Source organism: Rhinatrema bivittatum, chromosome 9, assembly GCF_901001135.1.
Source record: "Rhinatrema bivittatum chromosome 9, aRhiBiv1.1, whole genome shotgun sequence".
NCBI classification, from domain to species: domain Eukaryota; kingdom Metazoa; phylum Chordata; class Amphibia; order Gymnophiona; family Rhinatrematidae; genus Rhinatrema; species Rhinatrema bivittatum.
Genome location: NC_042623.1, coordinates 234,325,864 through 234,342,098, shown reverse-complemented (window position 1 = coordinate 234,342,098; position 16,235 = coordinate 234,325,864). Strand labels below are relative to the sequence as shown.

Below are 16,235 nucleotides of genomic sequence, written 5' to 3'. Positions count from 1 at the left end.
CATGGCATTTTGCTTGATGCCAGGCATGGCCACATGACCCACTTTTGTGACTAATGAATCTGATTGTTTTCGGAGAAACTGTCTTCACAAAGGAAAACAGACAGTATGTGTGTGAATTTGCTCAAGTAGCAAACCAGTTCAATTTTGCAAAGGAAATGCATCTGAATTATTTTATATTTAGTTTTGTTGCAAGGTGAATAATATGTATTTTACAAGATGAAGTCAGTCTCTCTGCTGTTTTCTATGTCACAATATGCCTAAAACATTTAATGGTGAAGTAATCAAGAATATCAGTTATAAAAAAAAACACCACTACTGCTATCACTGTCTTTGATTTTTCTCCTTGCAACATTTTTGTAATCATTTGGACTTTTTTTGTTTTGTAATTCGCCTTGAATGGCTTCTAGGGCTTGAAAAAGCAAAATTAAAGTCATTAAATTAAATTTTGCTCAATTTGATGCGCTGCAAGATTTGCTTGTATAATTGGAATGCTACCTACTATTTTCTCATGCTATGCTCCAATTTAAAACAATGCGAACACAGTCACTAAAGCAAGGCAAAGTATGGTTAAGTGGGACCCATATCAGAAGAATTGAAAAAATTACCCAGTAACAGTTTTGTTAAACAAAACAATAACTGAACAAAACTCACTTTTAATTGAACGATGCATTACTAATATTTATGTAAAACAGAACATTAAATGCTAATTTTCAACTCTGATTACAATCAGAAGTGAGTGAAACCTAACTAACCAAACTAATTTCTGTTTCTAAGACATTATTGCAATACTTGTATACAATCCAGCTAACCCAATTTAACAAAAATGTCATCCGTGATATACGTTATGCCTCACTTCAGTATAAGAACACTGAAATACTGCATTCTTTTCATTCTTGTATATATCTTCCTTTAAAATTGAAATATTCTGCAAACACGCTTATGCTGGGCTTACAGTGATGTAAAAATTAGAACTAAACAAAGCACAGTGCCCCACTCAAAATCCAGAACAGAAAATTCCCAAACAGTTAGTTCAACAAATTCTTGGAAATAGAGTGGATTTAGATAAATAAGGTGCTCACAAGAATCTGCTGTCTTATGCCCACAATTGGACTTAAGCAGAATCATTCATCCACATCACTATCGGACCGATTCAGTAAAATGCGTGGGAGAGCCAGTGCTCCGAGGTGAGCGCCCACTCTCCTGGGCGCGCAATTCTGTATGCAAATGAGGGCCCGCGGTAAAAAGGAGGTGCTAGGGACACTAGCGCATCCCTAGCGCCTCCTTATTTGCAGAAGTGGCGGCTGTCAGCAGGTTTGACAGCTGAAGCTTAATTTTACCGGTGTCAGTTGTCGAACCTGCTGACAGCCACAGGTTCGGAAAATGGATGCCGGCAAAATTGAGCGTCCGTTTTCCAACCTGTGGGCAGATTTTTATTTTTTTTTAAAGATTTTTTTAATTTTTGGGGCCTCAGACTTAATATCGCTATGATATTAAGTCGGAGGGTGTTCAAAAAAGCAGTTTTTTCTGCTTTTCTGTACACTTTCCAGGTGCCGGCCGAAATTAACTCCTGCCTTTGGGCAGGAGTTAATTTCTGAGAGTAAAATGTGCGGCTTGGCTGCACATTTTACTTTCTGTATCACGCGGTATATTAGGGCATTTTAGAACCTGTATAACAAGTTCACAATAATTCAGTCATTGTGAAATATAACAACTTGAAGGAAAGGTATTTCTGGGTTCACAATTACAAGTGTTTTATGTAAGCTGCTTAGAATGCAGGATTATACAGCATACAAAAGCTTTTCAATAAATAAAGCAGAGTTGCTTACCTGTAACAGGTGTTCTCCTAGGACAGCAGGATGTTAGTCCTCACACATGGGTGACATCATCAGATGGAGTCCGGCACGGAAAACTTTTGCCAAAGTTTCTACAAACTTTGACATACACACTGAGCATGCCGCTAACCACGCGTCCACACGGGGTCCCTCTTCAGTCTTATATCAGGAGGAGGAGGAATAGCCTAGTGGTTAAAGCAGTGGGCTATGAACCAGGAGACCAGGGTTCAAGTCCTGCTGTCGCTCCTTGTGACCTTGGGCAAGTCACTTTACACTCCATATGCCTCAGGTACAAACTTAGATTGTAAGCCCTCTGGGGATAGGGAAATACCTACAGTACCTGAATGTAAACCAGTGTGATATCTCAATTGAGATCGAATGTTAGTATATAAAAATAATAAATAAAATAAATAAATAAATAAATATCAACGTTCACAAAAAATAAAATAAACCAAAACAAACTCATCTCCGCGGGGTGGCAGGCGGATTTCATGAGGATTAACATCCTGCTGTCCTTGGAGAACACCTGTTACAGGTCCAAGGACAAACAGGATGGTAGTCCTCACACATGGGTGATTATGTAGTTCCAGGCTGCTCCCGACATGAGCAGCACAGAACAGGTACCAACATGCACAACAACTAGGGCTATCGAGTTTTATATACAGTTGTTCGGTTTCACCATCAGAACGGTTTACAAAGTTTCAATGTTTAACAGGGTGTTCAAAAATTCACGTGCTTGATAACATAGTTATAGTAGTTGTTATAAGATTTATTTATTTATTTAATGTTTTTATATACCAGCAATCATGAAAACATATCTTGCTGGTTTACATAAAACGGGGATGCAGTAGATACATCAAACTGGAACAAAGGTGCCCGAAGGTGCAGTTACATTTAACAAGGGTAGCAGAACTGGGATGAGGAGGAAGAGAGAGAGAAATTAGTAACGATAAACAATATACAACTTAAATACCATGTACAAAAAAGGATGGTTGAGGGCTGCTTGCTTTGAGGAGGAGATAGTGATAGTTATTGAAGGAGATAGTTCGGTTGTTGAACTGTAAAGGTTAAATTACGTGCTATGGATTAGATCTACATGTTTATATGGGTCGGTAGGGAGGAAGTTATAACAGAGTCATTGGGTGTTTTGGTAGGCTTTGATGAACATCTAAGTTTTTAGTTATTTTTGAAGGTTTTCAAATTTTGCTGTGTTCACAGTTCGGTTGGGAGGGTGTTCCAGAGTTCGGGGCTTCCTAGGGATATGGCTCTCTTCCGAGTTGAGATACTTTTTGGCGTGCAGGTGGAATTTTTAATAGACCTTTGTTGGCTGAGTGGAGATTTCTTTTTGGTGAGTAGGGTTTTATGGATGCACTTAGCCAGTTTGTTTGTTTTTCATATATTATTTTGTGTATTATGGATAGTATTTTGTAGTCAATCCTGTATTTTATTGAGAGCCAGTGTAGTGAAATGAGAGTTGGAGTGATGTGATTGTACTTTTTTGTTCCTGTGAGTATTCTGGCGGCTGTACTTTGAAGGATCTGGAGTGGTCAGAGGTTGGTAAGAGGTAAGTTGAAGAGCAGTGAATTGCAGTAATCCAGGTTGGAGAAGCTGAGTAGTTGGAGGACTGTTCTGAAGTCGTTGGAGGAAAGGAAAGGTTTTAGAAGTCGTAGGGTTAGGAGTTTGTGATATCCGTCTTTGATTTTTGCAGTGATGTGATTCTTGAAGGATAGTTCCTTATCAATTACGATTCCTAAGTTGCGGGCATGGGTGACAGGGGAGATTGCCGTCTTTTGATTCATTATGTTGCGTGGTGGTAGGTGCGGAGTGTTGTTCTTACTATCCAGTATGATTATTTCTGTCTTATCAATGTTTAAGATAAGTCTCATGTTGGTTAGTAGTTGCTTTATTTTGGTGAGGTAACTGGCTGTTTTTTAAGTGTCTTCTAGCGGGTTGTGTATTGGGATGAGTATTTGGATGTCATCAGCATATATGAAGTGGGTCAGTTTAAGGTTTGAGAGGAAGTGGCATATTGGGAGGAGATAAATGTTGAAGAGTGTCACAGATAGTGCGGAGCCTTGGGGAACTCCAGTGTCAAGGTTTATTTTCTTTGAGAGGGTGTTGTTGATTGACACCTGGTAGGTCCTTTGTGATAGATAGGAAGAGAACCACTGTAGGATTTTTTTCATTTGCACCAATTTTGGAGAGACGGTCAATCAGTATTGAATGGTTTACCATGTTGAAGGCTGCTGATAGGTCTATTGTTCTAGAAGGTAGCTGTGGCCGTTGTCAAAACCTTTGAGCACGGTGTTGTTTAATGATAGGAGTAGTGATTCAGTGTTTAAATTAGGGGAGCAGGCCTGCACCCAAGGACAGGGCCCACGGTAGGAAGAGTTGGGGCTTCATGGCTGACACACACTACGGAGGACAGACTGTCCAAAATGACTGCCACGTTGGCCATCCTTATCCAGACAATAATGAGAGGCAAACTTGTGGAGGGAACTCCAAGTTGCCGCCCTGCAAATCTTGTGAATGGGGATGGCACACAAGTGAGCCACCAAAATAGACATGGCCCGAATGGAATGAACCTTGACTCGACCTTCAAGCTGCAAGCCCACTTGAGTGTAGCAGAAGGAAATACAGTCTGCTAGCCAATGTGATAAGGTCTGCTTAGACACTACGACCCCCACCCTGCTTCTGTCAAAGGACACAAAAAGTTGAATGGACGGGTGTGAGGAGCCATCCGTTCCAGATAAAAGGCCAGAACCCTTTTACAATCCAGGGTATGCAGTGTCCGCTCACCTTCATGAGCTTGTGGCCTTGGAAAAAAGGAAGGCAGGACAATGGACTGATTCAGATGGAACTCTGAGACCACCTTAGGGAGGAACTCTGGATGCATAAGTAGGACCACCTTATGACAAAATTTGGTATAAGGGGGTTATGACATCAGAGTTCACTGACCCTGCAAACTGAAGTAACCACTACCAAGAAAATGACCTTCCAGGATAGGAACTTCAGGTCGCAAGATTGCAAGGGCTCAAATGGAGACTTCATGGGCTGGGACAGTACTATGTTGAGGTCCCAGGAGACCACTGGAGGCCGAGTGGAAGGCTTAAGTTGCAACAAGCCCCTTATGAACCACCTCACAAGCAGATGGGTGAAAATGGAGGCACCATCTCTACCCTGATGGTACTAAGGTGAACCCTCACCAAAGTGGTCTGCAAACCAGACTTGGAGAGGTGGTCCAAAACCAGACTTGGAGAGGTAGTCCAAAAGCTCAAATGGGGAACAAGAGAAGGGATCCAGACCGTGCCCCACACACCAAGCTGAAAACTGCTTCCATATGAGATTGTAAGATTTTCTTGTGGAGGGCTTTCTGGACTCCAAGAGGACTTGAGAAACACCTTCAAAATGTCCCACCGTGGATGTTGACCGTTATCTGGTCAACATCCATGCTGTGAGAGACAGGGCTTGGGGGGTTGGGGTGGCAGAGCCTGCCCTGGTCCTCAGAGATCAGGTCCGGAGCAGTCCCCAACAGGACTGGTGGGCGCGCCGCCAGCTCCTGTAGAAACGAGAACCAGACCTGGCGAGGCTAAAAGGTGAGACCACGATCATGGTACTTCAGTCATGTTGGAGCTTTTGGAGTGTTATTGAGACCAGTGGAAGGGGAGAGTAAAGGGTAGATTTTCAAAGGCCCGCATGTATAAATCCCGGGGTTTATGCGTGCAGCTAGGCCTTGCGCACGTTGCGTGAATTTTCGAAGGGGCCCGGCCTCGCCTCGCATGTAAACTCCGGTACACGTATAAGTGACAGATAAAACAAAAAGAAAAAAAAAGGTAGGGTTTAGCGGGTAGGAAGGGGAGGGAATTTAGGTAGGGGGTTAGGGAACCGGGGAAGGCCCGAATGCTTCACCACGAGGAAATTGCAAAAGTCCTCCCCCTTGCACGCACCGCCCACACATATGCATGTGGATTATAAAATCCGGCACGCATGTGTGTGCAGCCCATGGATTTTCTAACATGTGCATGCATGTAGAAAATTGGCGTGTCCATTTGAAAATCTGCCCCTAAGCGTACAGCAGACCAGTGCCCTAGTGAAGCGAAAAGGCATCCAACATCAATCCTCTGTTCACCCTGTCCAGGGAGCAGAATATATCCACTTAGTTGTTTTCTGGGGAAGAAAATAGGTCTATGTCTGGAGTCCCCCACAAGCGAAAGATGCAGTTTGCTACCTCTTGATTGAGGGACCACTCATGAGGTTGGAAGGCCTGACTCAAGGAGTCTGCTAGGACATTGTCCGTCTTGGGGAGATACACTGCCCGGAGAAGAATGCTGTTCTTGAGGGCCCACGACCAGATCTGGACTGCTTCCTGACAGAGGATGTACAACCCTGTTCCTCCCTGGTGGTTCAGAAACCACATTGCCACCTGATGGTAGGTCTGAACTAGTACCACTTTGTTGTGCAGGTGCTTTCTAAATGCCTTCAGGATGTACCAGATCACCCATAATTCCAGGAAGTTTATCTGGGACTGTCTCTCCTGCAAGGACCAAAGTCAGTGAGCCTGACTTCAGTGCCGGAAAAAATAGTGGAAACTATTCTAAAGACCAAAATCACAGAGCATATAGAAAGACATGGTTTAATGGAACACAGTCAATATGGACTTACTCAAGGAGGGGCCGGGTGAGTGGTGTTTAAATTTAAACCCACCCCAGGGGACCCATCCAGCGCTGCCAAGCTCATCTCACATCTCACTGACGCCAAGCTCCGCAGGGGCCTCCCCGAACGCCTCCACCAGTATCGAGGGAGCCTAACAAACCGACCCCCTCTCAAAATCGCCTGCAACCAGCACCACGGACCTCAGAAAGGCCTCCTTTCAGCAGCACCACCCATCTTGAAGTGAAGCCAATAAGCAAAGCCAGCCCCCTGACGTCAGAGGAGGGGCCGGGTGAGTGGTGTTTAAATTTAAACTCACCCCAGGGGACCCATCCAGCGCTGCCAAGCTCATCTCACATCTCACTGACGCCAAGCTCCGCAGGGGCCTCCCCGAACGCCTCCACCAGTATCGAGGGAGCCTAACAAACCGACCCCCCCCCCTCGAAATCGCCTGCAACCAGCAGCACAGGCCTCAGAAAGGCCTCCTTTCAGCAGCACCACCCATCTTGAAGCGAAGCCAGCACCTGACAAGCAAAGCCAGCCCCCTGACGTCAGAGGAGGGGCCGGATCAGTGGTGTTTAAATTTAAACTCACCCCAGGCGCCGCGCGCTGTAGGATCGCATCCAAAGGAGCAGGCCCCTTTGCGCGCCCCTTCGCGCAGCCCATTCATCGCAGCCCTCAAAGACACTTCCTTCCTAAACCTTGCCTTCTCCACCCGCTCCTCCCAAACACTAAATAAAAAAAAACAAAAAACTGCATCACTAACTGCCTTTAAAAAGCAAGCTATACTCTCATATTGCTATCTGAATCAACTTTCAGTTCAAAATCTCAAAAATATATGAAGATGAACAACAAGATATCAACCTACATCCTCTAAGAAACATTCATCCTTGAAACCTCCACACAAACTAAATCAACCAATAAACTACAAAAACAACACACATATCCAACTCTCAAACTGTATGCTTCTCTCATTCATACTCATCAATACTCGTTCTATAATTTAAAAAAATCCCTCTGTTCAATGACCTACTCAGTGACCACAAACCAGATTTCATTGCAATTACGGAAACCTGGTTCAAAAACACAGACTCCGTTCTAATCAACCAACTATCCAACCAAAATTACAACACCTCTTCAATCCCCAGAAAAAATAAAAAAGGTGGCGGCTTAATGCTTATATCTAAAAAAAGCCTGCAATTAACACTTCGCCCATCTAACATTCCTCCACCATTTGAAATTGCTTTATTTGATTCACCAAAACTTCAAATATGCCTCATTTACTGTCCTCTAGGAGCACTCGATAAAAACTGCTCACCTCTAATTGAATATATTATGAACAACATCTCTCTCAACAAACCCATAATCATACTTGGTGACTTCAACATACATTTCAACTTACCAACTCACTCAAAAACCTGCCAAACTATCATTGATGCACTCTCAACTCTATATCTAGAACAAGTAATCCAATCTCCAACTCACAAAGCAGGCCACACAATTGACCTCATTTTTGTCAACACTGACATCTGGAAATCATTCTCTACCCACACCACAGAGATACCCTGATCCGACCACCATCCAATCCAAGCTAACTTACATACCAACCTCAATATTAAAAGTCCTCAATCACCCCAAACAAAATATCCTACCATCCACCATTCAACATAGAACTTTTACAAAAAACTCTTCAATCCGAATTAAACAACATCAATATATCTAACTCCGAAAATGCTACCTCATCATGGCTAAACATCACAAAACAAGTTGCAGACAACATCAATCCCATTATTACAAAGACTAAACAACAACCCAAACACAACAACCAATGGTATAATGAAAATATCAGAACTGCCAAACGCATACTCAGAAAAAAAGAAAGAGAATAGAGAAAAAACAAAAATACTACCACACTAAATAATTATCGGAACAACTTAGCTCAATATAAAAATATCATCAACAATGCGAAAAAGGAATTCTTCTCCAACAAAATCTCCAAATTTCATCATAACCCCAGAATGTTATTCGCAATAGTTCAGAAACTTACCAAAACCACCCAAGAGTCTTCATGCACCAAACATGGAAGTGATGACTTTGCTAATTTCTTCAACAACAAAATATCTCATCTAATCCAATTCAATATAACCAACAACAACCAGAACACCAAACTTAACAACAAGATAACCTCATCATGGTCAAACTTTGACACTGCCTCCACCATTGAAATTCAATCTATAATAAATAAAATGAACCCCGCCAACCATCCATTAGACAACATCCCAATAACAACCCTCAAATCAATTGAACCTACCATATCAAAAACCATCACCAAAATTGTCAATTTATCATTGACCGAAGGCAACTACCCCAAATACCTCAAATCTGCTGTCATCAAACCAATCCTTAAAAAGAACAACCTAGATCCGGAAATCCTTTCCAACTACCGTCCCATATCAAACCTTTCGTTCATAGCCAAAACTATTGAAAAAGTCATTCACACTCAACTAGATGACTATCTGGAGACAAACAGCATCCTACCTCCATCCCAATATGGTTTTAGAAAAAACCTAAACATAGAATCTCTCCTCATCTCTCTAAATGACATTATTATAAGAGGCTTTGACAAAGGTGAAAAATACTTGCTCATTCTTCTTGACCTTTCAGCCGCCTTTGACACAGTGAACCACAGTATACTATTGGAGCGACTATCCCAAATTGGTTTAACTGGCAATACCTTACGCTGGTTTTCTTCCTATTTATCTGATCGAACATACCAAGTATTAATCAACAACAACCTATCAAAAAATAATCAACCTCAACACCGGAGTCCCTCATGGATCAGCTTCATCAGCCACCCTTTTCAACATATACCTTCTCCCCATTTGCCAACTACTAAAAGAATATGAAATCACACACTTCCTCTACGCTCCTCATTCCCATACAAAACTCATTCCCATACAAAATTCGATTGAAGACACCTACAAGAAAACCTCAGAACTACTTATCTCAATCAAACATCTCCTAAATTCCCTGAAACTCATAATCAACTTTGACAAAACTGAAATAATACTCATGGATAAAAAACCCAATCCAATTCCGCCACCCCTGACAATATTTGACAAACAAATGATAACTGTACTCCCTACCACCCACACCAGGAACCTCGGAGTTATCATTGATAAAGAACTTTCTTTCAAGAACCACATAGCAAATAAAACTAAAGAAGCATACCACAGACTCCTAACCCTAAGACACCTGAAACCATTTCTCAACCCCTATGATTTCAGAACTGTACTTCAACTTCTTATCTTCTCCACCTTCGACTATTGCAACTCCTTACTAATTGGAATACCTTTTTCATCCGTCAAACCACTCCAAATACTGCAGAACTCAGCCGCCAGAGTCCTAACAGGAACAAAAAGAAATGAACACATAACACCAATATTGACCTCACTTCACTGGCTCCCTATTACTGCACGTATTGCTTACAAATCAATGACCATAATCCACAAAATTCTAAACAATGATCATCAAGGTCTTAACACCCTAAACATAATCCCTCAAAATCCTCCAAGAAACCTACGCTCTAATAACTCAGGCTACCTAAACATTCCCCCTATCAAAGATGCACATCTGGCAACCACAAGAGAAAGAGCCTTTTCAATTGCTTCACCTAAACTTTGGAACACCCTACCTAAATTCCTGAGAACCCAACACGACCTAAAAATATTCAAAAAGGACCTAAAAACACTAATGTTCCGCAAATTCTACACTGACCCTCAGACGTCTGATCATTCCAACTCTCAACTGAACTCTCAGTTATAAACCTCTTAATACATTCTCTTCACCCTGAACTGCATACCCTCCTCTTCCAACCTAATAATGCTCTCTGGACTTGATATGCTTATTTCTGATATTGTTCAAATTATTTTTTATTGTTGCACAACTGCTAAGAAAAATGTATATTTTTGTAAACCGTTATGATGGCTCTACCGAATGACAGTATATAAAACTCAACAAATAAATAAATAAAGGGAAGTCTTGCCTCACAAATCTGCTTCATTTTTTTGAAGGGGTTAATAAACACGTGGATAAAGGTGAACTGGTAGATATAGTATATTTGGATTTTTAGAAGGCGTTTGCAAAGTCCCTCATGAGAGGTTTCTAAGAAAACTAAAAAGTCATGGGATAGCAGGCAATGTCCTTTTGTGGATTACAAACTTGTTAAAAGACAGGAAACAGAGAGTAGGATTGAATGGTAAATTTTCTCAGTGAAAAAGGGTAAACAGTGGAGTACCTCAGGGATGTGTACTTGGACTGGTGCTTTTCAATATATTTGTAAATGATCTGGAAAGGAATACGACGAGTGAGGTTATCAAAGATGCAGATACAAAATTATTCAGAGTAGTTAAATCACAAGCGGATTATGATAAAATTGCAGGAGGACCTTGCGAAACAGGAAGATTGGGCATCCAAATGGCAAATGAAATTTAATGTGGGCAAGTGCAAGGTGCTGCATATAGGGAAAAGTAACCCATGCAGAAGTTACATGATGTTAGGTTCCATATTAGGAAAAAGATCTGGATAACACACTGAAATCGTCAGCTCGGTGTGCTGCAGCAGTCAAAAAAGCAAATAGAATGTTAGGAATTATTAGGAAGGGAATGGTGAATAAAACGGAAAATGTCATAATGCCTCTGTATTGCTCCATGGCGAGACCGCACCTTGAGTACTGTATACAGTTCTGGTCACCACATTTCAAAAAAGAATAGATGTACTGGAGAAGGTACAGAGAAGGGTGACCAAAATGATAAAAGGGGATGAACAGCTCCCCAATGAGGAAAGGCTAAAGAAGTTAGGGCTGTTCAGCTTGGAGAAGAGAGGTCTAGAAAGGGTAGATGTGAATCTGTTATTTATTCTTTTGGATAATAGGAGGATTAGGGGGCACTCCATGAAGTTAGCAAGTAACACATTTAAAACTAATCGGAGAAAATTCTTTTTCACTCAATGCACAATTAAGCTCTGGAATTTGTTGCCAGAGGATTTGGTTGGAGCAGTTAGTGTAGCTGGGTTTAAAAAAGGTTTGGATAAGTTCTTGGAGAAGTCCAATATCTGCTATTAATCAAGTTGACTTAGGGAATGGCCTCTGCTATTGCTGGCATCAGTAGCATGGGATCTTCTTAGTGTTTGGGTACTTGCCAGGTTCTTGTAGCCTGGATAGGCCACTGTTGCTGGGCTTGATGGACTCTTGGTATGACCCAGTATGGCAATTTCTTATGTTCTTATGACCCTGAGTGTGGAGGTCTGCAACATGGGCTCCCCAAGCCATATGAGACGAGTCTGTGATGAGGACAATCTGGGGCAGTGGGCTCCAGAAGGGCATCCCTTGTTCCAGATTGGATAGGTTTGCCCACCACACGAGGGATTGCCGAAGGGGAGTGGTGATCAGGACATGAGCTCTAAGATCCTGGGTGGCTTGACACCACTGGGAGTGCAATGTCCACTGAGCCCTGTGCATGTGAAGACGAGCAAACATCGTAACGTGCACCATCGCCACCATATGACCTAGAAGTCGTAGGAACTGATATGCTGAGACACAGGAACAACAGGAGACTACCCAAGCAAGGGCAGCCAGAGTCTCCGCCCTGTCTCATGAACCCCTCACCTCTGAAGATAGGTCCCCACTATCACCAGGCATTTGGTGAACACATGGGGCACAGACACTAGGCCGAAGGACAGTACGCAGTACTGGTAGTGTTCTTCCTCTACCAGGAATTGTAGGTGCCTCCGATCCGCTGGAGAAATGGGAATATGGGCATATGCGTCTGAGAGGGAGCAGAGCCAGTCCCCTGCCTTGAAGAGGGGAAAAGTGCCCAACGAGACCATTTTTAACATCTCCCTAACCAGAAAATGGTTCAACGCCCTCAAATCCAGAATGGGGCGAAGGCCACCAGTTTTCTTGGGAATCAGGAAATACCTGGAGAAGAACCTGTCCCCTGCTGACTTGGTGAGACTGGTTCGACTGCTTGAGTAATTACAAGGGCGGAGAGCTCTACTCAAAGCACCTGTTGGTTCCCTAGTTCTTTCCAGCATGGACATGGAGGAGAGCAGGATGGAATTTGTTGGAAATGCAATTTCTACCCCTGCCGAATACCGGACAGGACCCAGAGGTCCGATGTAACTGAAATCCATCGGTCTGCAAATACCTTCAGGCGGCACTGCATTGTGGGGTCAACACCACGTGACAGGGGAGGCTGGCTCACGCTCCCTGGCCGCCAGTCAAAATCCAGTGATGGGATTTTCTGGTGGGGCCAGAGTTGGACGGGGTGTACGAGGTTGTCATGCCCTCGGTCTTGCCAGAGGCCACGATCTAGAGGCTGGTGGGTAGTACTTGCATGGCTGGCAAAAAGGCCACCTTGGATACTACCTAGAAGGCTTTTTGATGGAAGGCTGGGTATCTGAAATACTGGCTGACAACTGTTGAAGGGTTTCATGATAGTCCTTCAGTTTTGCCACCGCCTCTTTAATCTTGTCCCTGAACAGGTTTTCACCCACACAAGGCAGATCTGCCAGACAGTTCTGGACCTCAGGGCGCAGATCTGAGGTGCGCAGACAAGCCATATGGCGAGCCCCAATGCCTTCTGCAGCAATTCTCATAGCTGTCTCGAAAATGTTGTATGCAGAATGGACCTCGTGTTTATCATATTCCAGGCCTTGCTGCACAACCTTCTGAAATTCCTCCTGAAATTGTTTCGGAAGGTGTTCCCCCAATTCGTGGGCTGGTTTCCAGAGTTTCCTGGAGTACTGACCGACCCATATAGAGATGCTAGCAAGTGATCCTGGCCAAAACTCTGGAATACTCTCCCACCCAATATACGATTAGAGGCTAACATACAGACATTTAAGAAACAGGTTAAAACATGGTTGTTTGAGCAGGTTTTCATTAAGACAGATTAACACCTTCAGGGACTCCCCCTAGGAATTCTTAGCTCTAGTTAAAAATACTTAATATGTTTTAATTTTTTAGTTTTATATGACAGTACCATCATGTATGGTTTTATAAATTTTAAATTGTATTTTATTATTTTGTAATTTATTTATAGTTAAGTATGTTATCAGGAGATATAAATTTATAGACCCATACGGGGTTTTAATTCATAGAATGTTACCTCGCGACAAGCTGGGGCAGCAAGGGAGCCGGGTTCCGGGTCTCTTCAGCGGCGTTTTCCGGCAGCAGCGCGGGTCGATGCTATTCGGCCACAAGCTCCGCCCCCCACGGCGCATCGGATTTTAACCCGGAAGTCCCTGCATTTACGCGGGAACTTCGGGTATTTAAAGGACTGAGCCCAGCACAGCATTGCCTCGGCTACAGGCTTGCTTGTGCTGGTGCTCCTGTGTGTGACTTCTGGTTCCCTGTCTGATCCTGACTATGGATTGCTCCTGGACCTGCTCTGCCTGCCTTGACTATGAACTGCTACTGGACCTGCTCTGCCTGCCGCCTGCCCTGACTACGGATTGCTCCTGGACCTGCTCTGCCTGCTGCCTGCCTTGACTACGGACTGCTCCTGGACCTGCTCTGCCTGCCGCTTGCCCCTGGACCTGCTCTGCCTGCTGCCTGCCTTGACTACGGACTGCTCCGGGACCTGCTCTGCCCGCCGCCTGCCCTGTCTACGGACTGCTCCGGGACCTGCTCTGCCCGCCGCCTGCCCTGTCTACGGATTGCTCCTGGACATGCTCTGCCTGCCGCCTGCCTTGACTTCGGACTGTTTCTGGACTTACCTTGCTCGCCCCTGCCTGAAGCACAGTTGCGATCTCCACTGGCTGAGAATTCCCTTGGATCTACCACTCTGGACGGTAAGATCCTTGGCTATCTTGGATCCACATATTTAATCATAACAGATAGCCGAGGCCATGGATCCGGTAGACCTTTCAGCCTTACAAGCCATCCCAGGATTAGCGACACAAATTCAACAACAAGAAGGAGTGTTAGACCAAGTTACGGGAGTCCTGGAGAGATTGGTGACCTGAATGGACGCTCTTTCTCTGGCCGCTTCAGCAAATTCAGCCCCTTCGTTACAGTCGCCTCCTATACGTATGCAGCCTCCACCACGTTTTAATGGAAATCCTCAGCTTTGTCTGGGTTTTCTGAACCAATGTCGAAAGCATTTTTCACTCCAAGCAGCATCATTTCCCACGGATAGAACAAAGGTCACTTTCATCTTATCCCTCTTAGAAGGACCAGCATTGGTGTGGGCATCATCATTCTGGGAACGAGAGGATCCATTGGTGGACAATCTGGAATAATTCTTAAAAGACTTCCGTTTGATATTTGATGAACCCGGTTGGACAACTTCGGCAGCCTCTGAATTACTGCAGATTAAGCAAGAGCCCCGATCAGTGGGAGAATATGTAGTCCAATTTTGAACCTTAGCAGCAGAGCTATGTTGGGTTAATGACAGTCTTACTGCCATCTTCCGACAAGGCCTCTCCGAAGCTATCAAGGATGAATTAGCAGGCCGTGAAATTCCCGAATCTTTAGAGGAACTTATTTGTTTGGCGATCCGAATTGATCTGAGATTTCAAGAGAGATCTCGAGAACGGGGTCTCGCGAGACGACCTATTCGATTGGCACCGTCTTTTCAAAGACCTTTTCTTACTCCAAGAACTCCAGAACCTTAGGTAGTCGACGAGGAGCCTATGCAGATCGACCGGTGTCATTTAACTCCCGAGGAACGTCAGCGTAGAAGAATGAACAATCTTTGTCTTTACTGTGCCGGCACTGGACATTTTATCAATAAATGTCCAAACAAATCAGGAAACTCTTGGACCTAGGACTGGTAGGAGAGGCCTCCCTGAGTCATGCCGTACTAATTCCAGTCTCGATAACGCTCCATAATAATAGCTTTCATCTGCAAGCCTTCTTGGACTCAGGGGCGGCCGGTAACTTTATTGAAGAGACTCTAGTTCGTCAATTCCAGATTCCTACTGAGCAGCTACCAGTTCCCCTTACTGTGACATCTGTTTCGGGGCAACCTTTGTCGAATAAATTTTTCAAGTCAAACTCACCACCGGAATTCTTCACCAAGAGACTATTCAATTATATGTTCTTTCTTCCTCAGTCAACCAAGTTATTCTTGGGTTACCATGGTTAAGGCTTCACCAACCCCAGATAGATTGGGGTACCTCACAAGTAGCCAGTTGGAACAAGTACTATCATCAGAACTGTGTTAAACAGATCTCACCAGTTAAAACCATTATCTCCTGTTCATTAACCATTCCATCCAGTTTACCACAAGTATACGCAGAATTCAGGGACGGGTTCAGCAAAAAGCAGGCGGAGATGCTACCACCCCACCACACCTACGATTGTGGGATAGAATTACTTCCAGGGAAAGATCCCCCCAGGGGAAGGGTTTATGCCCTGTCAGAACCTGAATCTGAAGCTATGAAGCAATATATCCAGGACAATCTGGACAGGGGTTTCATTAGACCCTCCTCCTCTCTGGCGGGGGCCGGATATTTTTTTGTGAAGAAGATGGATCATTACGGCCCTGTATTGATTATAGAGGACTTAATACCATCACTAAAAAGAACCGATATCCAATCCCGCTTATTTCAGAACTGTTTGATCATTTGAAAGGAGCACAGATATTCACCAAACTGGATCTCCGGGGAGCATATAACTTAATCAGAATATGTGAAGGAGACGAATGGAAGACGGCGTTTAACACTCAAGACGGACATTATGAATAC

The 16,235-nt window shown here is 43.8% G+C and overlaps 1 protein-coding gene across 17 annotated transcripts in view; it reads right to left on the bottom strand.

Moving 5' to 3' along the window:
- DLG1 (discs large MAGUK scaffold protein 1) overlaps positions 1 to 16,235 on the bottom strand; it is an 890,153-nt gene that overhangs the window by 143,388 nt on the left and 730,530 nt on the right. The gene's annotated exons all lie outside the window — the stretch shown is intronic.